An 8,008-nucleotide genomic window follows, 5' to 3' on the forward strand; every position below is an offset into this window, starting at 1 on the left:
TTTCATTTAAGCTTTAGCTTAAGAACCAAGAAAACCCAGCATACTCTTGTGAAGTCCAAACAAGTAACATTTTTCAAATCAGCTAGCTATTTCTCTAACAGATCCAGAGGATCCTTTAATCGAAGGCTTTAATTTTAAAAATAGCTTATTCAGAAAGAACTCACTGCTTTCATGGGTATATAGATACAAAGCAAAAATTACAAAGCAGGTGCCTGCTTGCTGGTTTGATTGGTTGGTCAACATCCCACGTGTGTGGAGGCCCACACCTCTTGAGGCCTGTGGAGAAGATGGGGTGCAGAGAGAGATAATGTGTGTGTGTGTGTGTGTGTGTGCGTGAAATCATGTTCCTTTGGAGTGAAAACCTGGGAAGATCTATACCTCATTAGTGGGATTAAAATGAAGAGTTCCAAAAGAGGTGATATTTCATTTATCTCCCATCTTGAATCTCCAGTGAAGGCTCAGCTGGGCACAGTGGGATTTGAAAACCCATCTGGGAGTTGGGCCACCTAATTACTCTCTTAAAGGGGTGTAAAAGGTTAATGGTGGCTATATGTTGGTGGCTGCTTTATGGGTTAATTTTCTTTATGTGTTTTCTGTATTTTCCAAAAATGATTACAGTGATATATGTTTTTGTTGTCAGAAAAATAATAAAGGTTATTAAACGAAATATCCTAAGCTCAATGATTTGTTACTTGGGCAAATTAGTTTGAGAATTAAATTGCCCTTCCAGTTTCCTGATAGTCACAAAGCCCTGAAGTCAGGCCCCAGGCAGAATAAATCACCTGCTCTGCTTGGTGCCATCCGGTGGGTGGCTCCCATGGCAACGGGGCAAAGGCGAAAGAGATGTAGTAGGCACCCCTACAGCCCTTCAAACCTACCTGCTCTTGGCGATCAATAAAGAAGATGTCCAGGTGAGCAGTCTGGTCTTTGGACAGCCTGAAAATGAACTAGTCTGCGTATGCTGTGGCTATTCTCCACTTGGACAAAAAATTAGATTTTAAAGTTTAAGTGGTGACTGGAAAGGATAGTAACTACTTCAATATGTTTAGCATTGGCTGGAATGTTCTTAAAAACTGTTTAGTTGGAAAGAACTTGGTACAACAGAATTGGGTGGTAAGCCTCTTGGGGCAGAGGACCCCCCTGCCGTTTCATTCCTATCATTTCCTCGTCTTTGCACCTCTCCCCCAGCACCAACACGTGGGTGGGTGTGAATCCTTCAGGAAAGCCAGCATAGCAAAATCTCAATTTAGGAACCCCAAATCAATGTATTCAGGTTTTGTAAAAATAAACCCCTAGATTTGTGTTTATGAAAGGAATCACAAAAAGGCTTCTTCAAATAGTGCATATCTTTGCAGCATTTAAAATATTTTGTTTACAATTGTTTGATGTTTCCAAGCCCATTTGGGTAACATATGAGATAAGTATGTACTGTAAGGGCAGGTCTTTTTTAATTAGAGAGAGAGAGACAGAGGAGAGAGAGAGAGAGCTGTAACATATAAAGTACAAAACTTGAATATACTTCTTAGTGAATTTTTACATATGTATACACCCATTAACAGACCAGGATATAGAGCATTTTCTGAACCCCAAAAGGTTTCATCATGCCCCTTCCCAGTCTATATTCCTTCCCCTCAAGGAAAGAATTTTGTTGACTTCTACCACCATCCATAACTTTTGTCTTACATGGAAGATTCATCTACAAGAGAACTAAATGTGCAGTTACTAAAGTAGGTGGAAGGATCTAGACCCCATCTCTCTCTCGATACATATATATCTCATACAATTTGCCATTTCAAACAATTTTAAGCATACAATTTAATGGTGTTAATTACATTCACATTTTTGGGCAATCATCACCACTATTTCTAAAATTTTACATCACGCCAAAAGGAACTCTATTCGTTGAACAATGGCTGCCACTATTCCTTCCTCTAGCCTCTGGAAACCTCTAACCTACTTTCTGTGTCTGTTAATTGGCCTATTCTTGACATTTCATGTAAGTGGAATCGCACAAGACCTACTCTTCTGTGTCTGGCTTCTTAGCATGATATTTTCAAGGTTCATCCATGCTGTAGCATGTATCAGAACTCCATTCCTTTTTATGACTGAATAATATTCCATTGTGTGGATATAGCACATTTTGTTCATCCATTTGTTTGTTGATCAACACTTGGGTTATTTCTCTGGTGTGTTTTTATTCATTTTTGTTTTTTATTATTACTATTTTTTTTAACACATATATTTTTCGAGACAGAAAAGACAGAGTGGGAGTGGGAGAGGGGCAGAGAGTGGGAGACACAAAATCTGAAGCAGACTCCAGGCTCTGAGCTGTCAGCACACAGCCTGGTGTGGGTCTGGAACCCATGCATTATGAGACTGTGACCTGAGCCAAGGTTGGGCGCTTAATTGGCTAAGCTACCCAGGCATCCCTCTGGTATACTTTTTAAAAAGACAAAATAATTCTTTTCATTTTCTTGATTTAAGTAACTATATGTTTGGATAAAGGTTATTTTTAAAATGTAAGGGGTGAAACCAAACATGCCTTTAATAATTAAGATTGAACAGATTTTAGGGGTGCCTAGGTGGCTCAGTCAGGTTAAGCGCCTGACTTTGGCTCAGGTCATGATCTCATGGTTTATGAGTTCAAAACCCACGTTGAGCTCTGTGCTGACAGCTCAGAGCCTGGAGCCTGCTACAGATTCTGTGTGTGTCTCTCTCTCTGCCCGTCCTCTCTTTGCATTCTCTCTCTCTCTCAAAAATAAATAAGCATTAAAAAAATAAAAAGATTGAACAGATTTTATAAACATTACCTCTGGCTAGTTTAAAATTATATTGAATAAGATATTTATTTATTTATTTATTAAAAATTTAAGAAGAAAATTGCTTTTATTTTCCTTAGGCAACAAGATAATTCCTTTTTTTTTTTTTTTTTAAAGTGGGCTTCATGCCCTGTGCAGAGCTCACTGTGGGGCTTGAACTCACGACGGTGAGATCAAGACCTGAGCTGAGATCAAAAGTTGGAAACTTAACCAACTGAGCCACTCGGGTTCCCCAAGATAATTCTTTTAAAGCACCTTGTACAATGCTTGGAATATAGTAAGCATTCAAAAGATTAGTTTTTAAAATCATATTTTCAGGAAATGAATGCTTTTTCAAGATGGAGCAGAATCTCTGGCTATTTCTAGCACAGGTTTATTTTACACTCTTGCACTGGAATTCAGGTCTTGAGAGTCAAAGACCATTTATTTAATATAGACTATGTGTCAGGCATTGTTCTGGACACAAGGGTCTAAGACTTTAGGGATTACTCAGTTCAACCTATCACCAGTAAAAAAAAAAAAAAAAAAAAAAAAAAAAAGAGAGAGGCACAGAGAGACCTAAATGATTAGTCCCTGGTCATTCTAACCACTATAGAGCAAAATTGGATGTTTTTCTAACATCTGTCTTCAAATAGCAGAATTTGAATTTGATAAATGCATGTGGACTGGATTAGACAGTCTCTTCCCCAGGAGACAACATTTCCCCATTCTCCTATTGTCCATGCTGGTATCAGATATGTCCACAAATCTGACACTTACTTCAAAAGACAGGACCTAATTCTCCTTCTCTTGTGTAACCGCTGGACTTAGTGACTTATTTTTAAGGAAGTGAAAAAAGGTCGAAGTGACACTGTACCAGGTAATTAAGGTACTGTGGCTTCCTCTTGCTCTCTCTCCAGATTATTTGCTCTGCTGGAAGTTGACTGCCATGTGTGAGGATATTTAAGCACTCAATGGAGAAGCCAACAGGGCAAGGAACTGAGGCCTCCAACCAAGAGCCTCGTGAGTGACTCACCTTGGAAGTGTATCCTCTGGTCCCAGGCAAACCTTCAGATGATTGCAGCCCTCACCAGCTTGACTACCATCTCAGGAGGCCCTGCGCCAGAACCACCCAGCTAAGCCACTCCCAGAGTCCTGGCCCCCATAAAGTGTGTTAAGTAATAAATGTTTATTGTTTAAAGCTGCTAAATTTGGGGGTAATGTGATATACAGCAACAGAGAACAAATACACTCTCTTATTATCACTTTACATTCACCCCTACCCTCACAACCTCCCTCCAATGACTTATTTTACAGTTTGTACTCTTGGGGCAATGACTGACGCCTTTGTTTCAGTTCTGATATTTTTGCTATGTTTCTTTATTGAGATGTAATTTACATACCACAAAACTGGCCAACACATTAAAAATCGGTTGTAAGAAACACATAAAAGTTATCATTTTAACCATTTTAAGCCATACAATTCAGAGGTATGTTGTGCAAACATCACCACTATATGGTTCAGAACTTTTTCATCACCCAAATGGAAACTGCCTATTCACGGCTGACAAATTTTAAAGGGTAAAAAAAAATTTTTGTTCCCCAGATATGAAATAATCAGGTAGTAGCAAAGAAGAACAATTAAATTAATAAAACTTTTCTTTAAACGCAAATGAACCCGGAAAGAAACATCCTCAATGTGAATCTGTTCACATTCTTATACAGAAAAGAGAAACCTAATGAGATGCATTCTATAATGGATAAAATAAAATCTCAAATAAAAGTTTTACAACAACTAGTTTTGACAACTCCCTGTAAATCCACTGAGTACAGAACACCATGTTGTACTTGGCAATCAAGGGACTGGAACTGGGGACAGCCCTGGGAGCATGGCGTGGAGGGTGAATGGCTGTCATATAGTGATGGCCTCTAATCTCATGGTATTAATAGACACTGGGATTAGAAGGATCCAGAGGAACACGTGGGCTCAGTTAGTTCAGAGTATCTGCCACAGGTGAGGGAGTGGTAGGTGATGGCATTTGGGCCAGCTGTTTGCCAACCCAGGCATGGGGTAAAGGTTGGTAACAGGTGTTTTTAGTTCTAGCACCATTTCCTTCCAATCATCTTATTTTAATACAATACAAATTGGTAGTGACCCGAAAATATTGCTGCTGAGTTGAAGGGTGGCTATACAAGGACCTATAGCATATTATTTGCTGGTTTTAGTTTCTAGTGTCCTATGAAGAACAGAACTGAGGGTTATTGCCAAAAGGGTATCTTTGGCAGGCATGCTTCCCTGTTTCCCTCCTGGAGAGGGTATTATGGCTTTACTTTGGAGCGTCCTCTGACTGTCCAGATCTGCAGACTATGCTCCTACCCCAGGAGGGCAGCTTGGGAACAGAAAAGCAACAGTTGGAGGATATTTACTCTAAACCTGTATTTAGCTCACTGGATTTTTAACGGTGTGCCGCTCTCTCATTTGTTCAACTGTCCATTCATTCATTAAAAACAAAAAAAAAGTATTGACCGCCTTCTATGTAACAGGCACCGGTCCAGGTAGTGGGGACACCAGTGAACCAAAGAGTCCCGCTAATGGAAAAAAGAGTAGAGTGTTGGCACATATTTTTCAGAGTCTGACATTCTTCAGAGAGCATCTGTACTGATCCGCATTAGCAGGACTTTCGCGAGACTGAGAAAGGGCCGGTAAGTAAAACCTCATCCTGTTTCCCCAACCCCAGAACCTCAATACAAGCAGTAAGACTGAGAATAGGGAAAGGTGGACGTGCCCTCCTTTGCTTCACTGAGGCCCAGGATCTCAGATGCTGGCCATTTCCTTTCAAACTGCCCCCCTCCATCACCCCGGGACAAAATGACCGTTTCCCGGGGTTTCTCCTCCTAGCTAGGGAATAGCATGCAACTCTTAATATATTATGAGACACAGCCACATTCATAATTAATTCCATGCAACTTAGAACAGTCTTCAGCAAACAGATGACACAGACCCACGCATCACCCACCCGGCCCCTTCGTGTCCACCACGAACATGCATGCAGAGCCAGATGTGACCACCTTCTCTGGGCAGGGCTCCAGCTCTGGTAGTGGAGGCAAGAGGAAGGCAGGCCCCAGCAGAGATCCCCAAACTGATGGTGCTCAGCGTGGAGAGGCAAGGCAGCCTTCCCAGGCACAGGATGCCTGAGTCAAAGGGAGGTTAGGAAAAGAACCACAGGGGAGAGGGGGTAGCAGGAAGTCTAGACAAAATGAGCAGTGGCTAGAAAAAAAAAAAAAAAAAGGAAACTGGGGATAAAAACACATTTCTTTACTGTAATAACCCAAACCAAGAAGCAGGCATATTGCCATGCTGACCGTAACTATGAAATGGGCCTTATGCTCCATGACGAGATGAGTGACGGAGTGAGGGGTGAGCCAGGGGGGTTATTCACACGGAATGCCTGCACATGATATCTCGCAGACGGGGAGATCCCCTGGCCAACAGGACCATTAAAAACTGTCTGCTCCCCACATTTGTTACAAGAAACATGAGGCACTCCAATAAAACCCAGCTATTGGCAGGGGGAAATGTAACATCTGACTTGTGAGGCAAAAAGAGCCAGCTGCTCCAGCCTCTAGGACTCAACGAGAACTTCCTATTTCAAGTCAAGTTCCCAGCTGTCCCACACTCAGGAAAAAGCGGTTGAACTCAGCCCCCCTCTCCTCTAGACACACACCCCAGCCAACAACAGGACTGTTCCAGGTTTTATCAGCTTCTTATATGCACTGGGGTTTGAAATGAGATTCCTCAGTGTGGTTCAGAAACAAGAGAAGGACCAGGCGAACCCAGGCTGGGAGAGACACGAGATACAGGAGTAAAGGCCTGAAGTCTAACTTGTGACAGAAAAGGTGGTCTGGCTCCCCCAGGCTGCCAGAAGTCCTATACCCACGGACCCCAGGCCCCAGTGCCCTTGGGGTCACAGCGGGGGTCCTGTGCCGGGAAATACACAGGCACTGAATGTTTGTGGTAGAACTGCAGGCGGGAAAGGAGCTGCTCAACAATATGGGGATAGTCTCTTGACAGGTCATGTCTTTCTTCTGGGTCCTGATCAATATCAAAGAGCCAGAGGGTCTTGGTCGGTGGGTCTGATGAGGGTATCGCAGAATCGTTGTATGGAGACGGCGGAGGAAACCAACAGCCACAGCCTGGCAAAGAAATACAATAGTTTATTGCAGGAGAGGCATGGTAGACAGGTTCTAATTTCAGGGGTTGTGGACATGGACACATAAAAAAGATGTGGCCCTTGATGCTGTATCTATATCTTTCTCACTCTAACTCCTGGTTCACTGCTTCACAACCAGGGGCCTCCAGGAATGTGCACGCATGTGTGTGCATGCGTGTGGGTGTGGGTGGGGGGATTTTTAGTTGTCACAGTGACTTAGGGAAGCTGCTATCAACATGTAATGGTCATGGGCCAGGGAAGCTAAGACATCTTGCAATACATAGAACGGTACCAAACAAAGAAGAGTTGTCTTACCCCAAATGCCCAAAATGTCATCATTATAAACATTGCTTAATTGCATCACAGTCTTTACCATCACACCACATATTTTAAAAATATTTAAAAGAGGTCACTTTTGGGGCGCCTGGGTGGCTCAGTGGGTTAAGTAGCCGACTTCATCTCAGGTTATGATCTCACAGTTCATGGGTTCAAGCCCCGTGTCGGGATCTGTGACAGCTCAGAGCCTGGAGCCTGCTTTGGATTCTGTGACTCCCTTTCTGCCCCTCCCCACCTTGTGCTCTGTCTCTCTCTCTCTCTCTCTCTCTCTCTCTCTCAAAAATAAACATCAAAAAAATTAAAAAATAAAATAAATAAATAAAAGACACCACTTTTAGAGAATGTGCTCAGAGGAAGCAACCACATCCCTCAGCTACACACTTGATTGAGGATATAGCTTTCAGAGAGTCTCCCTCCTAGCTACATGTGCTGTGCTTGACAGCCACGCATCTCTGAAATCTGATTTTCCATGAAACATTACAGTGGCATTTCTTCCTTTCACCGCCCCCTAGAGTTAATTCTCAACTTTTTATTTTTTTAATTTTAATTTTTTTTTTTTTTTTTTTTTTTTTTTTGTGGTCAGGACGGTAGATCACACCATTCTTCCTCATTCAGCGGCCCCACAGGTATGTTCTGCAAAAGGCAGTTGTTTAGTAAAGTTCT

The 8,008-nt window shown here is 42.2% G+C and overlaps 1 long non-coding RNA gene across 1 annotated transcript in view; it reads right to left on the bottom strand.

The window, feature by feature from the left end:
- Positions 1–4,154: 4,154 nt before the first annotated feature.
- LOC125934945 (uncharacterized) overlaps positions 4,155–8,008 on the bottom strand; it is a 29,712-nt gene continuing 25,858 nt past the window's right edge. The window contains exon 2 of the long non-coding RNA XR_007461581.1: positions 4,155–6,992. This is a non-coding gene — a long non-coding RNA (uncharacterized LOC125934945). The remainder of the gene's footprint in view (positions 6,993–8,008) is intronic.

The sequence above is a fragment of the Panthera uncia genome (genome assembly GCF_023721935.1).
Source record: "Panthera uncia isolate 11264 chromosome A1 unlocalized genomic scaffold, Puncia_PCG_1.0 HiC_scaffold_17, whole genome shotgun sequence".
Lineage (NCBI taxonomy): Eukaryota > Metazoa > Chordata > Mammalia > Carnivora > Felidae > Panthera > Panthera uncia.